This window comes from Equus przewalskii, chromosome 31 (genome assembly GCF_037783145.1).
Source record: "Equus przewalskii isolate Varuska chromosome 31, EquPr2, whole genome shotgun sequence".
In the NCBI taxonomy this organism is placed as follows: Eukaryota; Metazoa; Chordata; class Mammalia; order Perissodactyla; family Equidae; genus Equus; species Equus przewalskii.
In genome coordinates, this window is record NC_091861.1 from 9,957,727 (window position 1) to 9,978,312 (window position 20,586).

Here is a 20,586-nt window from a genome sequence, read left to right on the forward strand (position 1 = left end):
CTGTCCACACCTGCCACACATGCCAAGACTTTCTCTCACCCTGCTGACTCTGGACTGGCTTTGTGGCCTGCCTTGACCAACAGAAGGCAGGAGAAGGTTCTAGACCTAGCCTTTAAAAGGCCTGAAAGTTTCTCTTTGGGGGACACCAGCCACCATGCTGTAAAGCGGCTCTGACTAGTCTCTGAATGGTGAGACCCCTGTGGGATGGAAGCTTCAAGTCCCCTCTGTCTGGTCCCTCTGCAGTCGCTGTCCGTGTCCCACTCTGCCCCGGGCGGTGCCACCCCAGCCCTACAGCCCTCTCCTCCTGCGCAGCCCTCGGCCCTCCTCTGCTCGCTGCCCATTAGCCCTTCTGCCAGCCGCATGCCCAAGCACATGACCTCTGAGCCTCCCTCCTTCCCTTCCGGCCTCCGCTTCTCCGGTCCTGCGTGGCCCAGGCCCTGATGGATGACCCAGTGCTGGCGGCCAGAGCAGGGAGATGGCCGAGCAAGGTCACCGATTGGCTTTGATGGATGGAGCCCCCAGGTTTCCTGAGGGCCTCATAAATGTTGATCCTGTTCCCTCTCCATCCCTCACAGCTTCCCTGCAGGATTAGCTTTTGCGGGGCCTTTCCGAGAGAGAAATGAGCATGCGAGGGCGGGCGGGAGAGTCTGATGGACTCGTTGCTCTGCAGGTCCCATCGCCTCCGCGGAACCAGCCGTTACAGACATTACCTCATCTCTCTGAGATGAGTCTCCAGATCTCCAAGATGGGAGGGGGAAAGTGACTCTTTCCCTCCCAGCCTGCCCTTCTCCCCCTTCCCATCCCTGTGTGGATCTGGGAAGGCAGGAAGCCCGGGAAGTCACACTGGTGCTCCAGAGAGAAAGTAGACCTTGCCCGACCCCCTCCCATAGCCCCAGAGGAAGGGTCCCCCGAAGCCTGAGCCAGGCCTTGCCTCTCAGGGATGCGAGGGGGTCCTCTGGGCTGGGGCTGGCTGTCCAGCACCACCTCAGGCCCCAAGATTTGTTGGTCCCACTTGTCTTCCTCCCTGCGCCTGGCCTTTGTGTCTGGCTGAGCTGTGTGTCTATGTGGTCCCCTCCACCCCGTGCCTACAGCCTTCTTAGGACAAGGACCCTTATATCCATTTTGGTCTCTCACAGACCCTTCTGTGCGGGGTGTCTTTTATGTAATAGTTGCCCAGAAAGTGAGAAGTGAAATGAAATGAAATGAATTAGAGTGTGAGGTGTGGAAGTAATGGGGACTGAGGACTTGACCTCCCCTGGAACCCAGAAGGCGGACACCAGGCCAGAGGCCTCGTCCACACCCAGCCCCACTGTCCATAAATGCAACCGGCAGATGCTGCATGAGGCCCAAGTGCCGCAGAAGGCCACGAGGGTGCCAGGACACTGGTTCCCAGGTACCCTGGGCTGTGCCGTGTGCTCGGGGTCGGGGCTGGCCACCATTGCTCCCTGTGGATGCAGAATGGCCCCACACAGTGGGATGCGAGGAGAAGTTTCTGGAACAGAGCCCATCTCTTGGGTTGCAGTGGCGTCCACTCACTTGGTCTACTGTGGTTCTCTTCCCTTTCACAGGGGCTATTACTGGTATTTCCCACTCATCTTCAAGACTAAAAAAGAATCTCTGAAAACCACCAGAAGGGGAGGAGGGCTGGAAAGGAACCCCACCAGCCCTCTGCTCCTGAGAGTCACTCATCTGCACGCAGGAAGGCTGCTCTTTCCTGTTTAGACATTGTGTCTGGCCAGAGGAAATCAAGACCGAAGTAACAATAATAATTACATAAACCCATGATATGTTAACATCACCAGTATCAAAAATGACTCTGTTTAGGGAGGGCCTGCCAAGCCCGACGGGGCACAGCTTGGCTGTGGGCTGCTGTGGTCAGATGAGGAGCTGTGGCATTTAGAAGACTTGACCAGGGAGGGGATCCCTTAGGGACGCCCGTGGATGCCCAAGGGAGCCATCGGATTGAGGAGAACGGGCCTTTGGATGGAAGGGGACAGCAGTGTGGAATGGCAGAAGGAGTGCGAGCTTTGCTCTCAGCCCCGGTCCAGCTCCGGCCGGCTGTCGGACCTCGGACCAGCTCCTCAGCTTCTCTCCATTGCAGCTTCCTCAACACTAAGATGGAGCTAATACACAGCTCCTTGTACGTGTGACACTATTGCCCACACCCTTGAATGTTTATGAGGCACCTTGAAGAAATGCCTACACCAAAAATGCGAGCTTTATTCAATCCCGAGAAGAGAATGGTTGGATCAGAAAGGGACTTCGTTTCCAGTGAGGGAAGAGATTTCATATGGGTGCAATTTGTCCCAGGCCTGCTTCCCTTCTCCTTGTGAGCTGATTGGCATCACCCAGAGAAACCCTCCTCCCCTTAGTCGGTACCAGGAGGGTGGCCTCTGCCCGGGGCAGTGACCGTCCTCATGCAGCCCCATGTGTGTCCATGGAGCTCAACCCCAGAAACGTTTGTTGAGAAGGGACCCCACACTAGGCTGTGTGCTAGGTTACGTATCTGTACATACAAAGCAACCAGGAAAAGAGAATGAGTGGTTCCCTGGAGTCCAACACTGGCCTCCCGGCTGGGATGAACAATCTCTCAGCCCTTCCATGGCTACTGAGAGTGGCCTTCAGCTGAGTTGATGTTAATAGAACACCAGAGGGAATTCTAGTTAAATGCCAGAAAGCATGTCCTGAGGGTAAGGATTGCACCTGGAGATTTTGTCTGATTGCTTTGTTTCCATTCCTTTAGGATGTTTCAACCCACCATGTTTATGGGATGAACTAACAAAGAAGGAAACTGAGGCACAGTGGGAGGCAGAGTGCACCCCAAGCTCGCACAAGTGATTTGCAAAATCTAAGAGCGAACGTGGAGGGCGGGTCAATGCCCCATGAATTCAAGTGAATGTTGCCTCCAGTCCCATCACAGAGAGCAAATTGATTCTGCAGGTCTCTCTTGTTTTTTTAATCAAATGCTTGTTTTTAGTTGACTGTGTCTGGTTTCTTCCTGAGAGACCATGAAGACACCAAAAATAGTGTTCCCTGAACCTAACAAATTGTGAGCAAAAAATATACGCGTGGCAAGGCTCATTGTTGAGCTGTAAATGTTTGACACACCCCGGATGAACTGAGAGCCTTTTCACCAGGATGGGTGAATAAATCAGCTGCCGCCCTTCACCCAGGGGCACTAACCCAGGCTCGGCTTCTCACGTGCTGGCAGCTGGTGGACCCGAAGCTGCACAGCCCCACCTACATCCACGCTATGCTGTCCCTGAGGACGGACAGGCCACCCGGGCCCTGCACAGCCCACGTCCGCATTGTCACGTGCTGTCTTCCCAAGACCACAAGAAGCAAACTGTCTCTTTCTAAAGAAAGAAGTGACCACTGAGATGGGGGGGTGGGGGCACTTGCCGCCCCTGGGGCTGAGGTCACTACTCCAGGTGCTGTCCTTCTACCCACCCCCACACACTCCCTCCAGACCCTGCACAGCGACAGCTCGGTCCACACTCCAGGGGCCCCTCCGAAGCCAGGAAGTTTGCTCTCTGTCCGCTTCTATTTTGGGAGCTTGGAGGCAGCCCTGGAATTTTACAAGCTTGGGAGGAATCGGCACTTTTCTTTGCCCCTGCCTCCCCTCCCCACAATGCCCCGTCCTTGGCTTCCCCAGGCGGACTGCAGGGAGGCCAGCTCCTGAGCTGGTGGCGGGGGAGAGCTGGGAGGAGCGGAGGCCGAAGCCTCAGGAGGAAGAAACCAGCATCTCTCCCCTTCGCAGAGGCCCCTGTGCAGGGAGAGGCTAAAAAGCTTGTGATTTTTGTAGCAAAAGTGTCGGGTCTGTGATCTCTCGACTAGAATACCTGAGAAGATTCCCTTAGCTGATGTTAGGGCAAAATAGACAGATCTCCATAGAGAGAAGGCTCCTAGCTGTAAAAATAAATGGCACCAGGACTATACTTCTTACGGGGCTCCCTGACTGCCGCGTGGTTTCTGTTGGCGCCAGGATTTTTGTCTTATTCACTGTTCTGTGGCCGGTGCATGGATCACAGTGCCTGGCCCATCGTGGGTCCTCAATAAATGTTGAAGGAAGGAAGGAATGGGCATAGCATACTCCTGTGATCCCGTCTGGCAGCTGTGTGTCCACAGACACAGGGGACAGAGGACAAGAATGGGGATGGCTCTGTGCAAACTGTCCCCTCTACCCAGACTTGGGGGATAAAAGTCTAGCTTCTGCTGACAGAAAACCCAAGTGCACCATCTTCACGTTCTCGCTTCAGTTCTTTAAATCCTCTCAAGGGAGGAGGAACTGTTGCAGCAGGAAGGGCTTAGGGTAGACAGTAAGCAGAACTCGTGATTACGCCTATGACATAGCAGCCGTGTGGGGGACACACATTTACCACTGTCAGGTCCCTACGACATCCTCAGGGGATTCCAGTGGCAGGACCCTCGTGCTGGGAGAACAGCCGTTAGCCAAACTTAGAAAATTCAAGCCTTTCAAACAATCCCAGATTCAGACTGACTTATTCTCTGCTTGGCAAGAATCAGAGTTTTAGAGCTTAGAGCAAGGCTTCTCAACGTCAGCACCGGCCCTTGGGGCCACACTGTTCTTTTGTGGGGTTGGCCTGTGTGCTGTAGGATGTTCAGCTGCTTCCCTGGCCTCTACCCACTAGATGCCAGCAGCACCTGCCTCCCAGTGTGACAACCAAAACTGTCTCCAGACATTGATAAATGTCCCCTGGGGGATGAAATTGCCCTTGGTTAAAACTCCTGAACTAGAGGGAATTTAAAGAAGGATTTTTATTTTACAGCTGGGTAAAGGGGGGGCTGGAAGCGGTTGAGTAAGTTGCCACAATAAGAGACCTAGTAAGAGCATCTATCCTTAATGTCATGGTACCTAGGACGTAGTAGAAGCTAGAAAAATGTCTGTTGGCTGAATAAATGCAACAGTGCGCTTAGCGGTCCTGCGGAGTTTGTCCTGGGGAAATGGATGAGGAAGCCTCTGAAACTTTGCAAAGGGCTGAGGCCAGAAGGGCGAGACAGAGGACTTTCCTGCAAGCAAGAAGACACTGCCCCCAGAGGACTGTCCCTTGCTTGGGGTAACAGGGGTGGTAGGAGAGTGAATCGAACAGCTCTGAGCCCATGCATCCCCAGGCTCAGGGTCTCAAAGGTTTCGCTTCACTTGGGCCAAGCCTGGGTAGCCCCACCTCTAGAATAATTCTTAGAAAGTGTCTTTTCCTCAGCCACCCTCCTGGGATCGTCCCTTCCCTTTTATCTTACCCTATGCCAGGTGTTTCTAGGAGTGGCAAAGATTTGTTTCCCTCCCATCATATAGAGTCATTGCTCGGGAGCTCACGGGAGTGCCCAGCTCCTCTGGTGCCTTGATAGGGCCATGTGCGTGCTCTCAGCATGGCAGGTGTGCAGCGGAAACAGGTGGGTAAAAAGAAGATGTGTCTTCCCCATGTCTCTCTCTCCACCCACTGGCGGAATGCAGAGGACACCAAGGACTTAGAAGAAGGCAGAGCCACAAGTTGGAAGGAGCCTGGGTTCCTGAATGACCACGTGGAAGGCTGCCTGACTAGGAACCTCCTCACTGGACTGTGATATGAACAAGAAATAAGCAATTGTGTGTTAAGGCACTGAGAACTCAGGGTGTGTCTGTTCCAGAGGCTAACAGTACCTTAACTAGTACAGTTGGCCACAAGGAAAACACAAGAGGGGACTTCAGCTCTCAGATGGTCTTGTCTGAGGGCCAGTGGCCATCGAGGCACCACCAGCAGAGGGTGACTGTGAAGCCTGACACAGAGCTTCAGCAGCTCCATCAGCTGGCATAGCTCCTGCTCCTGAGGCGAGCGCCACGTCAACTCCTGAGCTTGTGATGCTGAGGAAGAAGGCTTGTGAATGAGCCTCTTAGTGGCATGTCCTTGTTTTCAGGAAATAAAGTCCCAACCCTGACAATTGCATCCTCAATTTTCCCTCCTCCATTCCAGAGATCCCCAAAAGCCTGTCTCCTGGCCAATTTCTTCCTTGTAAAAGATCTTTCCGTGGAGATGGATAGCCTCTATGTTACTAAAGGGAAACAGAACAACCCAGGCTACGGGGCTTGCCTCTCTTTATTTCACCAGCATTTGTCCCAAGAACAATGAACAGGTGCCCAACCTACACTGATGTGACCAGAGGACTCAAAAAAGTCATCCTCCCAGAGCAAAGAATAAATCAGCCCCCGGGGTGCAGCCTGCTTCTACCTTTAGAGCCAAATGAAGAAAATCTGGATTCCTTTTAGAAGAACCCTTTGCCTCTGCTTTCAAGACTTCAGAAGTATAGAGGCTCAACCATAGAGCACCCAGTGACTTGATAAAGAAAATATTTTAATGATGAGGAAAGACACATCTATCTTTGAAATGGTCATTTGACAAGAAGCTTCAGTCTCAAACTGTGTGTGACAAAGCCTGAGTTCCGGTGAATGAAGTCTGCGCAGCCCCGGGTTGGCCAAGCGAGAAGTCCCGGTTTCTAGTCTTTTGGTGTCAGTGGTTTTTGGAGATTGTTCCTCAGCATGGGGAGACTGTGGGGTCCTCGAGAGTGGACACTTTGTCCCTGCACCACCCGCACCGCCTGGCTCCCACTGAGTGTCTGCTGGTTCAATGCTTGTCACTCAATGCTGAGCCGACCCCCTCCTCCCTCAGCCACACCACTGCATTTCAAACCAGTGACCACTGGTATTGCACATGGGTTTGCGATAACCAGTCTTCTGTACCTTAACTGCCAACTCCTCATAATTTTGCTTGTCTTCTTGGGGCTCCTGATAGGGCCACGTAATGGCCTGGCCAACCCATACATCTGGTCCAAACTGTCTGTCCAGACTGATTTTTCATGACCTCTCCCCACCAGCCACCTGACAAGTTCCCATGCTGAGAATGCCACCCTTCCTCTTTGCCTACACGGCCTCTGCCCGTCTTCTCAACACAGCCTTTCCTGCTCACTGCCGGACCGCCATGATCATTTCCTTCTTCGCTGTCGGGATGTGAATCACCCGGGGGACTTATTCATTGATTTAACAAATATTTATTGAGCACCGACTATGTGCTAAGCACTAGAGATGAAGAATAAATAAATCAAATGGCCCCACCTGCTTGGGGCCCTGCCAAGCATTATTCATAATAAAAGCTTTTTCCTTCTTTCAGCTCTGGCCTGGTGCCATTTAACCTTCAAGCGCACATCCCCTGGCTCCTTTTCCAAGCTTAATACTATTTTCTAATCGTCACCTAGCTTGCCAAGTGGCCTAGCCGCAGGGAGAGAACTCAGCAGACCCCTCAGTAATTAAGAATCTCATTCTGTTCTACATGTCGGCCTCTGTGAGTTTGGTTAATGTGAGTTTGCCTCAAGAGACACAGCCACTCTTGGTGTACTGACAGCAAAGTTTCTGGGAATATGAGGCTGAGAGCCAGACGGTGGGGTTGTCAAATTCCTGGCGAGGAGGGCCCCGTGGGCCTTTCCTGAGTTCATCGCTTCTTGTCACTTTGTACCTCCAGAAACTGATCCCAGGAGTCTCACAGCTGTAAGAAAATACAGAGCCTGCACAGACCACGGTGGGGCCTCCTCATTATCATGCGCAGCGCGTTTGCGCTCTGATGGATTGGACCTGCCTGGGTACCGTCTGGCCTCTACCCTGCAGGGACTTGATATGTGTTTGTTTATGAGCAGAGCGCTGATAAATCCCTGATTTGGAGCTTTTACAAAACCCAGAAGGTTAATTAAAAGAAGAACATACTTTCAATGACTTGAAGACGGTGAGCACCAGACAATTAAGTTAATCACTCTCATTGTTTTTGTGCTCAATAAAAGTGCTTTTAATTCAATTACTTCTAATTCTCTGCCTTCTCCTTCAGTAGAGAGTTTTACAATAATTAACTTGCTCTAAAAAAATAAAATTTCAGCCAAAGCCTAAGCCAGAAAAGGGTAAATCTGCGGGGGATGGACAGAGTTTCCATGTCAGCCGCGCTTGGAGATGTGCTGAAATCCCGAGATGCTGATACACCGAGAAAAGTGTCAGAATTTTCCATTTGTTCCTGCAAGTCTGTTCATTAACTGACTGATGCTGATTTTAGCCAGTGCTTGGACCTTAGCCAGACTCTCTAGGTATAAATGAGTTTTTAAAATCATCATTTATGGGAATTCTGTTTCTTATAGGAAATCTTCAGTGCGTCTTCTAACATTTAGTATTGTACCCTTTTCCATCGTCTTGGAACTCCATCTCCCCCACTGACTCTTACCTTGGTCCAGGTCAAACTTATGCCCACACCACAGATTCTTCTCTGGCAAGAGGTGAATGATGCTGGAAGAGGTGGGCAGGGCTGGAGCTTGGTGTCGTTCAGCTGCTTGTGGGTATTGCTGATTTTCTTAATGGTATGTTTCGTAGTGCCTGGACTGAACAACCTATGTCTGCGTGACCAGGGCGGGACGGAAGGACTCTTCCATCCACGACCTGTCCCCAATCTCATATGCCTTCAAAGAGATGGCATGGAAACCCAGAAGATGTGTCCCATCCAACGTGAGTACAGCACTGGGCTCCAGGATTGGGCCATTCCTGTCTGGATTCCCATCCCAGACAAGCAGGGTCTGCAGCTTCTGTCTAAACCAAGGTTCAGGTGGGGCAGAGCATGACTCATGGAGCTGAGGGGTTAGGGTTACGGTGGAGGATCCGAGAAGTTCGAGTTTGAGTCTTGAGAGTTCTAGTCAAGGGGTGAAGACCAGACCCAGAATGGAGGTCTAAACCCTGCAGGTCAGCTCAGGTGATGAGCTGGTGGCAGTGTCAGGAGAGCGACTGGGAGTCAGTGCACGGCCAAAAGCTCTGTGGGGTACTTCACAGGAAGACGAGCAGGATGGACACTGAACCTGCTCCCACTGTCTTATTGCCCAGGTCAGAAGTAGCCCGGGCCTGGGCCTAGGATGACATAAGCGAGAGCTTTATTCTACATCCACCTGCCCAGATGTGGGCCTCTTTACACACTGCCCTGCTCCCTGGAAAGCCAGAATGAATCTGTTGCCCTTCTCTTCATACTCAAATTGTCGATGCGTCCATGTCTTCTCCAACTGGACTATGAGCCTCTGAACAGCAGAGAACATATTTTATTCATCTCCATATCAACCTCTCAATAAACATTTGTCATGCAATCGTAATTACGTTAATAATAAGAAAAAGATGAACAACTTCCTGGGTGCCAGGCTCTTTGCTAGGTGTTTACGTGAGTGAGCACACTGACTTCTCAGAACAATCGTGGTCCATAGGAATCAACATCTCCATTTCAAAGATGAGAAAACTGAGGGTCAAAGAGGTCAAGCAAAGTGCCTGAGTCCTCCACCTGCTAAGTGGCAGAGTCTGGCTTTGAACTGTCACCCAGAGAAGTCCCTACAACATTTTCCATGTCTAAGGCTTTGGTTTTCAGCTGTGCTTGCTTATAGGAACCAAGACAGAACATTGCTAGATGTCAAACCACAGAACCGGTCCAAACCAGAAAGGTCCAGGATGGTGATGGGGTGCCGTGTGCAAAAGGAAATGTGTGCAAAAGGTGCTGTGTGCAAGAAGGGAAGATCTTCGAGTGCCCCAAATGCCCCACCCGAGCAATGACGTGGAGACGCCTCCCCCTCCACATCGTGTAGTAACCCTGCCCACCTGCCCTTCGGGGGAAGGCATTCGAGAGCACAGCGCTGCCTCCTCCATTCACTGATCAATGATAACATTCCTGCTCTGCTGTTCCGAACCCGGTCTTGTTCTATTGGCATGGGTGGCTCTGGGCAACAAGATCCACTTGCTGGTCACCCGTCCCTTGGGGTTCAGTAACAAAACCAAGTTAAACCAAGCTTAAATGCACACTAAAATCAGGGCGTACTCCACAAGGAAATCTTACATCCAACTCTGGGCAAAAGGATGAAGAACCAGCCTGTCTGGGTGGTTGAGGGGACATTAAAGGGACTGTGACTTTTGAGGGGAGAGTCCAAGAACATAGGCATACAGACATTGCCCTCCTCCAAGAAATATCCAGATACAACATTGACAAAGAGATGACAGGCCTCCTCCTGTCTCCAGACCCCCAGAACCACCTGGACTGGTCACTCATGATCCTTTTGGAAGCCACAAAATCGCCCTTTACCTTTACAGAGGAACACCATGGCCCTGGGAAGGCAGGAGAAGTGGCGATACCCCAGGTCGCTCACCGTAGGTGGCCCCAGCCTCCTGAAAGGGGAGCCAGCCATCTCTGGTGAGCAGCTGTGGAGCTCAAAAAAGGAGACGCTTTAGTTCTTGGGAACCCCTTGTGAAAATAGGAAGAGAATGGCCCACATGCAAGGTGAGCCTCCAGCTTGTTTTAATTCTACATGGAGATGGAGCTGGGCATCTGGCACGTGAGCCAGGCCCAGGACAGAGGCCCTTACAGCTCATGACAGCACTCCAGGGCTTTCCAGGGCCTTTCCAGTATTTCCCACACACCGCATGATACACCCTATGAGTTCAGATCATGCATATGTATTTCGTATCCCCGTGTTACAGATGAGGAAAATCAGAGACCTCCCAACATCACACAACTCATATCTGGACCCAAGTCTCAGTCCACTGGGCACCCCAGCACACTTCTTCTGGGACAAAGCAAGGAAGGGTGTGGACTCAGTGTTGGAATTAGAAAGGTCCTCTGAGGTCGTCTAATCCACCCCCAGCCATGCAAGAATCTCCGGGCGCTGGGCCGACAGGCATCACCAAGCTGCCCTCACTTAACTGTTCTAGGCCTGCCCAATCATTGTCCAACAAGACAACCCGCGCCACTTTGGGTGGCACTCATCTCCCAATGCTTGTCGTCATTCATTCACTTGGAGGGGGGTCCCCTTGAGTCTCAGCTGACTGGGTCTGTCAGAGCTCAGGCCAGACTGCAAAGCTCTGGGAGAACGAGAGGACAGGCCATCAAGGACGCTGCCAAACGGGCCACGTTGACTCCTACGATAGCCTCTTGCTGAGGGCAGACTCACCGGTTTGCTTCCAAATCAAGAATCCCGCTGCATGGCCCCTTGGTGGTGACGGGCAGTGAGGGGCCTGCTCCTGCTGCGGATGGAGGAAATATCTGCAACATGAACTTGGGGAGGGGACACAATTCAGCCCATAAAACTGATATTGCCTGTGAAACACCAGTTGCTCATTCAGTCGATAGTTTATTCGCTCTAGGAACATTTGTGGAGTGTAGTCTCTGTGGCTGGCGCTGTATTCAGTGCTGGGGAGACAAAGATGAGTGAAACCCAGGCTTGTGCCTCAAGAAACTTGTAATAAGGAGACAAGTGTGCGACTGTCACACTACAGCACAGAGCTGCCTCCCTGAGCCCAGTGACCAGCTGTCAGCCGATCTTCTGTTCCAAGACACCCACCACCCTGGAGTTTCCTGGGTTCGGCTCTGCTTCCCCACTGGGACGTCCACCACTTTATCTTTCTCTCTAATGCAAATTCCTTAGCTGAACCGGGACCAAAAATGGCCAATGCCCCTGGGAATCATCCATGACTCATCGTTCACTCATTTAGCACTTAGCTATTAAGCACCTAGCATACGCCCTGTCCCAGACACTCCAGTAGAGTCGTGAACAAGCAGACAAGTCCCTGCCCTCCAGGAGTTCATATCCTAAAATAGAGGGACATATAATAATCAACAAAACAAATCAGTGGAATTGCTAGGATGAAAATGAACTCAGACGAGGGGATACAGAGTGATGAAAGGGGCTATTTTAAATAAGGTGCTTGCCAATCTGACGAGGGGACTGTTGAGCAGAGAGACCTGAGGACCTAGGAGAGTGAGTCCTGCTGGTAAGCGTCTGGGGAAGGGCATTGAATCAGCAGATAAAACAGCAAGTGCTCGAGGTGGGATCGTGCCTGGAATATTTGGGGAACAGCAAAGAGGCCAGTGCAGCTATGGCTATGTGGGGAGATGAGGTCTGGCACGGAAGAGGGAGGCACTCTCCTGCAGGGCCTGGCAGGCTGTGGTGAGGAATTTTGCTCTGCTCACTCTGTGTGCCATGGGAGCCCATCGTAGAATTCTGAATACAGTCGCTCACGCTGGCTGCGTGGAGGGGAAATGACAGGAAAAGTTGGAGTGCTACACAGGAAGCCTAAGGAGAGAAGATGGGGCCAGCGCTGGGGTCCTAGCAGTAGGGGTGGTGAAGAGCGATTATCAGATCAAAGAGACTTGGAAGGTAGTGTGAATGATGAGTGACTCAGTCTTGCTCTCAATTTAGTCTAGAAACGGACGAAGACGTCAAAACAGGGTCAGCCTCTCAGTTCAGCTTCTAGTGCAGGTCGCCAACCATCGTCATGAATGGGACCAAGGGTGATGCTTTGGAAAGACATCAATGATGTGGTGTCTGATCTTTATTAAATTTCATAAGCAAACCATTAAGTCACAGCAGAAACAAAAATATATGCATTATTATAGTGCAAATGAATTTACTCCGAGTTCAGCCAAGGACCAGCTAGAAGCCCTCTTGCAAATCTAACTGCCAAAATTACCGCCAAGGACCTAGGCCAATGGTTGATGTCCCCATCCTACAAATGGGGTCAGAGGGGCAGAGTAGTGTCTGCATTCTTCCTAGTGCTGCTGGAGAGAAAGCTCTATTTTGGGAGTCTCTGAAATGATGATTGTCACAAAAGATAAGATCATTTCAACTCTAAAGTTTTGATCACAAAACTGAACTTGTAGGCTTGAAACCAAGGATGATCCCAGCCCAGTCCTAGCCCTATGTGGTCTCAGGACAGCCTGGCCCAGGGGACTGGGCAGTGGGTCACCAGGCAGGATACGTAGATTCTGGCTCTACTTCTGCTTTGATTGAATGCTGAGACCCAGTTTCCCCGTTTCTGCAGTAATAATAATATCTTCCCTTTCCTTCCTTGCTGGGAGATGAAGGCCCCAGCCATGTCCAAACCCCTAATGTAATGTCTGGCAGGAACTAACAATGCTAATTCAATTGCTGTCTTAGTATAGGAAAGACGGGATTGTGTGGGGTCAAGTTCAGCTGCTTTACCCTGCACAAGAGAAGTGCTTCATTGTCAAAGCACCTTCTGACCATTGTTATTGAGAAAAAGACAAGGATGCCCACTGTCACCACTTCTATTTAACATTGTGCTATAAGGCAAGAGAAAGAAATGAAAGTGTAGAGATTGAACAGAGAAAAAGTAAAACTGTCTCTATTAGCAGATGACATGATCGTATACATATAAAGTCTAAAAGAGTCCACGAACTATTAGAATTAACAAGTGAATTTAACAAGGTCACTGGATAGAAGGTAAATATACAAAAATTAATTGTATTTCTATATACAAGCAACAAAGAATTGGAGAAGGACATTTTAAAAAATGTCATTTACAATAACATAAAAAGACATCAGATATCTGGAAGTAAGACTAACACAAGATGTGCAAGACCTCTATACTAAAAATCTGCAAAACATTGCTGAAAGAAATTAAAGAACATCCAAGTAGAGAGATATATACCATGTTCATGAATTGAAAGACTCAATATTTTTAAGATGTTCATTCTCCCTAAATAGATTTATATAGCCAACGCAATCACAATGAAAATTCTAGCAGGTATTTTTTGAGAACATTGAGAAGCTGACTTTAAAATTTATATGGAAGCTCGAAGGACCTAGATTAATCAAGAATGTTTTGAAGAAAAACTCATTTGGAAAGCAAATTTCAAAGTACAGTAATTAATTTCAAAGCTACAGTAATTAAGAGAAATGGTATTGGTGAAGGGATAGACATATAGACCAATGGAACAAGATGCAGAGTCCGAAATATATATAGTCACTTGGTTTATGACTGCAATTCAGTGGGGAAAAGGAGAGTCTTTTCAATAAATAGTGCTAGAACGATTAGATCTCTGCAAGGAAATACATGAACCTTGACCTCCACGTCACACTATATACAAAAATTGATTCAAGATTAATCATAGACCTAACGTCAAAAAAAAGAATAAAGCTTCTGGAAGAAAACATGGAAGAATATATCCATGACTTTGGAGTGAGCAAAGAATTCTTAAATTAGACATAAAAAGATTAACCACAAACGAAAGTTTAATAAATTGCACTTCTTTGAAATTAAGAACTTCTGCTTACAAGAGGCACCGTAAGAGCATAAAAAGACAAACCACAGTCTGAGAGGAGATATTTGAAGTACCTATCACTGGCGTGTATTTATTTATTATCAATATGTGGAGAACTACTAAAACTCATTTTAAAAAGACAATCAAATTCATTTAAAAATGAGTTAAAAATCCATTAAACCCATTAAAAATGTGTGTAAGGGCCAGTGGGTATTTACTGATAAGTAGCAGGGAAGGATTTTCTAAGACAAAGGAAATGTTCTAAATCCTTGTAAATTTTTTTTTTTTAAGATTTTATTTTGCCTTTTTTCTCCCAAAGCCCCCCGGCACATAGTTGTGCACCGTTAGTTGTGGGTCCTTCCAGTTGTGGCATGTGGGATGCCGCCTCAGTGTGGCTTGATGAGTTGTGCCATGTCCGCACCCAGGATCCGAAGTGGCGAAACACTGGGCAACTGAAGCAGAGCGTGCGAACTTAACCACTCGGCCACGGGGCAGGCCCTGAAATGGTCTAAATCTTGATCTGGGTGGTGGTTACATGAAGGTAGATCTATGTAAACATTCATCAAGCTATACACTTAGGATTCGTGCATTTTATACACTTGACTACATTATGCCTCAATAAAATACATTATATTTCAATAAAAAGTAAATAAGAATAAGAAAATATTTTTTAAAATGCCTACCACCTAGATTAGCATTTCCCAAATAGTTTTAAGGCATACTAACGTTGCATGGGAAGTTAATCGGTATATCATATAAAAGGAGTTCCATGTTCAAATGAGTTAATGAAAAACTGGGTTAGGCAAAAATAAATATTTTTTATTGCAAGACTTCTCAGAGTCTTTTAATCTGGTTACAAGTATACTTATAATGTGATTATAAGTATAACTCAGGTTCCAGGAAATCCAGTGAGTAATGATTTTGTTAGGATGTCAGGTGGGTCCTTCTGGGAAGCAGATTCCAAGATGGAGTTAGAAGTGTGAGAGATTCATTGGGGATGATGGAGCCCTCCCATTGTGAGGATTGTGACATGCAGAGGAGCGGGGGAGGAAGAAGGATGGGGTAGGAAATCCTCTGTTGTGCAGTTCTGAGAAAGTCTTGGCCAGCCCAAGGGGGGTGCTCATGAAAAAGTGCCTTTAGTGGAGTCCCAAGTTGGATGGAAAGAGCCAGCCCTGGGACCCCTGCCCTGCTCTGTCATTGGTTGGCGGCTGCCTGGGAAGGGCATGGTGTCAGCTCCAACACTGCAGCTGGAGGCCGGCAGCTACCTGCACGCCTCGCGGCTGACTGGCAAGTTCTTTCTTAGAGGGTGATCCAAGTGTCATACTTCCGTGGGTGTCACGGGAGGCCTATGAGTTCTTTAAGAGAGATGACATTTCCCACTGCTAAATTCTGAGAAAGAATTACATGAGACTTTTATAAAGGATAGTGAAAAATAGAACAGATACAGGAGGAGACATTGGCACAAGGCATTGTGTGGTGGTTTATTGTGGAATTTGTTTTCAGCTCTCTAATTCATTTTGCTAAGAACCATATCATATTGAGTGAAGGATTTCTTGGGCATATCCTGTAAATGTCAACCTTGATGTCAATCTGGAAAATTCCATCTTTCCTAGAGACCTTTTAGCACCCTCAAGCACTCCTACAAGCACAAAGCCTGGCAAGGAGGACTTAAATAACAGGGCCACTGGCCACATAGAGTCTGGGGCTAACACTGGCTTCCTGACATCGCAGCTCGGGGTTAATAAGTCCATGGGAGCCTCACGGGTTCTCCAACCCCTGTCCAATCTCCAGAGTCTTCACCACATAGGACCACTTACTGTTTCCAGCTTCTAAAAGGAAGCATCCAGAGTCCAACCCTCCCACCTGTGGATTCCATCCTCTGTCTGTCCTAATGAAAAGTCTCCTTTTCCCCAGGGGTATCGTCTTCCTTCTACCTTCTCTTATGTCCCGAGACCATTATTCCTCAGAATAACGTTCACAGTCTAAGTAGAATGAGCACTGGGTATGTGAGATCTAATGGCAAGGACACCTGTGGCTTGTTGCCACTTCATTTTCTACCATTTATCTAAAAGAGATATACATTGGAAGTCCTCATTGGCCACAGTGTTACCAAACGAGGTTCATTTTGCCTGTCACATGGAATGCCAATCACTGAGATGACAAGTTTGCAGCAGAGAAAGGGTTTGATTCACAAGGCAGCAAACGAGGAGACAGGAGAACAAATCTCAAATCCGCCTCCCCAAACATTGGGGATTAGGAATATTTATGGGATAAAAGGGCGAGGGTGGTCTGAAGTGTGGGAATAGATGATGGGAGGTCAGAAGTGAGGTAATTGATGATATGCACAAGCATGGTCAAGCTTCATGGCTCTTCATAGGACGCATGTTCACAAAATAGTGGTGTTGGCATGATCTGAGGGTGGAGTCTTGAGTTCCCTGACTTGAGGAGTTCACCTATTGGACACCTGTGCAGGCCCAGTTGGTAGGCTGGTGGTCTTGACTGGCCTGAACCGGACAGGGGTCAACTCTTAGTTCCTGAAAAACAACTCAGGCATCTGTTACCATGGTGACTCAAGCATCAAAGATGTGTTTTCTATGAGGAACCTAATATATTAGGCAGATAATATATTGCCTATCTACACTGTCGGTGTCGCAATCCAATGTACACATCAGGATAGATGTGGAGAGGGCTGATGGCCACTCTGAGTTTATTATAACCAGCGTTTCAGTATATACATAGCTTACATCTGTTAAACATACACAGGTGTTCTGGATGAAGTAATTAGCAAATGCCGAGAATTCTTAGTGATTTCTCAAGGAGCCCTCCCTCGGCTTCTGTTTTGATATTATCATGTTATTGCTGTGCTCCTATATTTTTATCTCGGAACAGGCCAGTTCTCCTAGGTAACAGCCCCTCCTGCTCCCGACATCGATATCGTGTCTCCATCTGTGCCCCCAGGTGACCACGCCTGTCTTAGGTTGCCTCCCCCTGGAGGTCTTACCCATCATTGGCTGACCGGCCTTCTCACCTCTGGGTCACAGTTTTTTGGCAAGCCTTTTCCAGTGATTGATTATTAACCCTTCCTGCATCAGGGGCAGCTACATACATGACTTTTAAAAATAAGCAGCACAGCTAACAATAGGCAAGTGAACAACTAAAAGCTACAATTAATAACTGCCTGAAAAAAATGTAGTTACTAGCTACTTCATCATTAATGGCTAACTCTCCACCGGTTTCAAAAGATGATTGACAGTTGGGAACAGAGGACTGCTTCTGAGAGCTCCCAGGGACTCCCGATTTCCACACTCACTGATAGAAGGATCACAATCAGGGAGAGCCAAGGTGCTGAGCTGGGCTTGTGGAGTATGTTCAGGTCCTCCCAGGCTCCCCAGCAAACTCATAGGTAGAAGTCTGAGTGCACCAGGAGAGGAGGACAGGACACCAGTGCTGATGATAGCATGGAATGTTGCCCCCTAGTCCAACCCCTACAACCGTATCACTGAGATAGGACTTCCGGTTTCAGTTGCTTTTCCAACGTCAGTTCCTGGACAGCACTCATTGGAAAAGCCTGTTGAGACTTTCACGATTTTCAAGTTTCTACTACATTCAGGCAAAAAGTGTGGGCTCCATCATAAAGGGGTCATACTTCTCAAATCTCCCAACCAGTCCTACCCTCAAAAGGCCCCCTCCTCCATTGCTGGAAAAATTGTTACACTCAATATGAAAATGGCTCTTCTTCCGCAAAATCACCCATTTCAGTTAGATTTTCCCAATGTATTCACAGAAATGTATGTGGTGAGCTGGCTGTTTGCTCCCTCAAAAGCATATTCCTTTCCTTAGAAGCTTCAGAACACTGAATTTATTCAGCTATATGGCAGCATATGCGCTCAATTACATGACCAAACAGGACGAGAAGAAGTTTTGGCAATGTGAAGAAAAGACTCATCTTGCCGTTGGAAGGGCCTGGAGAGAGTGGGCAGAAATGGAGAAAATCAACACACACCAGGACGTGCCCGTGCTACATTCCCAGAATCCTCTGAAAGAGAAAAACCCCTGAGAGATTCTCAAGAGGAAAGCCAACAATAACAAGAGTTTCACCACCAAGAAAGCAGAAGTTTACCAGCACAAGAGTTCTTATCTCTGAGATGGGACAGCAAAGTGGCCAGTCTTCAAATTTTCTCAGGAAAATGATTTTGCCCCTTGAATTCAATACCTGGCAGGAGATCACTCTTGTGCAAAATAAAAAGCTTAGACAAACAAAAGACTCAGAAAGTTTTTCACTGCAAAGTAAATGTTTATAAAAGAGTTACTAGACACTATCTTTCCAAATATAGAAAAGTGAGCACAAAGACAAAGAAATGGGACATGAGGAGTTGAGTATAGTGAGGAGAGAAAACCATAGCTAATTGTAAAAATGGTCTTAGGATGCCCAATGCAACTGATAAGTAAGAATCCTACTAAAAGAAGAAGGATAAAGTGAAAAAAGAAGAATACAAAAATAGGAAAACAAATCAATGATTGACAAATAAATAGAGCGCTGGAAATGGTAACTCAGCAAGCTGAATGGAATTTACTTAACTATAGAGGTGAGAGTGTGAAATTTTTAGGAAATGTATTCTGTTACACATAGAACTAACGGACCACAAATCAAAGAACATGTGATTTTCACTTCAACACCAAATTTCCTAGTTTATCCCCCAAACAATATGGTTTTGCTTATTAGATTTCAAGGATTAATCCAAGCTAGGCTTCCAACTGTACATTTTCGAAAAACTGAATATTAAGGAAAACTCAATAAACTACAAGTGTCCCTTTTCTGGCACAAACATTCCCACTACTGGAAAGAACTAAATGAAGTCCCCAAGAGTTCCACCAGCCATAGATGCGCACTCAGTGTTCTCATTGGATGTCTTTCCCTTGCAGCTGTCTTCAGGGCACATGGGGTCCACCTGGGTCACTTGATCTCTCACCTGTGGATGGGAGGTCATCTTCTGTATATACAAGGACACCCGCTGACTGTCCAAGATGCTGCCACTGCCCCTGAAGTGTTAGTCTGGAGTCCAGAAAAGTAGTTTCCTCCTGGGGTGGGGAGGGACCTGAGCAGGCATCAACTGGGAAAGGCCACCAGGGAGGCTTCTCTTGAGCTGGCAGTGTTGGATGTCTCGATCTGGGTGGTAATTACATGTGTCAACAAAAATAATCCATAACCAATCTATAAATGAAAATTTGGGTGAGTTTATTCTGAGCCAAAATGTGAGGACCATGGCTCGGGGCCTTTCTTCCTGGAGGAAGGAAGGACACCAAAGAAGTGGGGTGCACAGAGTGGTTATATACCCCCAAACAGCATGTACCACATATGATTGAAATGTCCCTTTTACAATAGTCATGAGACTGCTCTGTCAGCACAGCGAATGATGGACACAGCAGGTAGTACGTCTGCTGTCTCAGTGGACACAGTATGGTGGCAGATCTGTTGTCTCGAGCTGGACGGTCACAGCAATCAGTTCCTAGCCTAGGGAAAGATGCTTATCCTTAAGGAAATGCCAATGTGGGGGAAGTTGCACCTTTATCTCAAGGGCCTTTGTTCTTGCCTTAGGAAATGTTTAAAGCAGATATACAATGCATGCTCAACAGCCTCGTCAGGCCCTTCTGGAAAAAAACAAAGTCAGGCTGAATTAGGTTTACACCCAATGGCTTCCTCATATACTCCAATATATCCTACTGTTTGCCATTTCTATTTGTCACATGGGTGTATCCCTCTGTAATACGGAAAATGTCATTCAGTTGTACACTTAAGATTCATGTACTTTATGTATGTAAATATCTCAAAAAAGAGTCAGCAAAGAAAAAAGAAAGAGAACGGGACAAGAAGAATAGGAGATGGCAAGGAAAGGCTCTCTTGGGAAGTTTTGCTGCAAGAGGAAACAAAGAAATGGGTCAGAGATAGAGGCAAACATAGGGCCAAGAGAGTGTTGTTTAAAATGGTAGATATTATGGTGTGTTTCTATGCAATTGGAAGGATCCAGCAGGCAGGGGCTGTTGAGGAGAAAGAATAGAGTGGGCTCAGTTGCTGAGCCAGGAATCTAGTACAGAGATGCTCCCCTCCCAGAGTCTGGCCAAGGAAGCAACAGGAAGCTCTCAGGCCTTGAGCAACAGGCTGCTTTTCCTGGGCGTGAGGGTCGGGAGCCTGACATAAGTCAGCGCCTGCTGTCACCCTGGGATGGAGGCCGAGTGACTCCCCGTAAGGCCCACTAGAGAAGCAGCTCCCATCACCTAATTCCTCTGAGGCCGTTTGGTATAAAACATCGGAAACCCAGTATTAAAACCTTAGTTGAAGTATGACCTTGGGCATCTGCCTTCTCTCGGTTTCCCCGCTCTGTGAGCTGAGGATCTTCGCTCAGCTGATTTCCAATCTCCTTTCAGTGCTGACGTTCCAAGTCAGTGAGTCTAGGGACTGACAGGTTGGGGGGCCCTGAGTCAG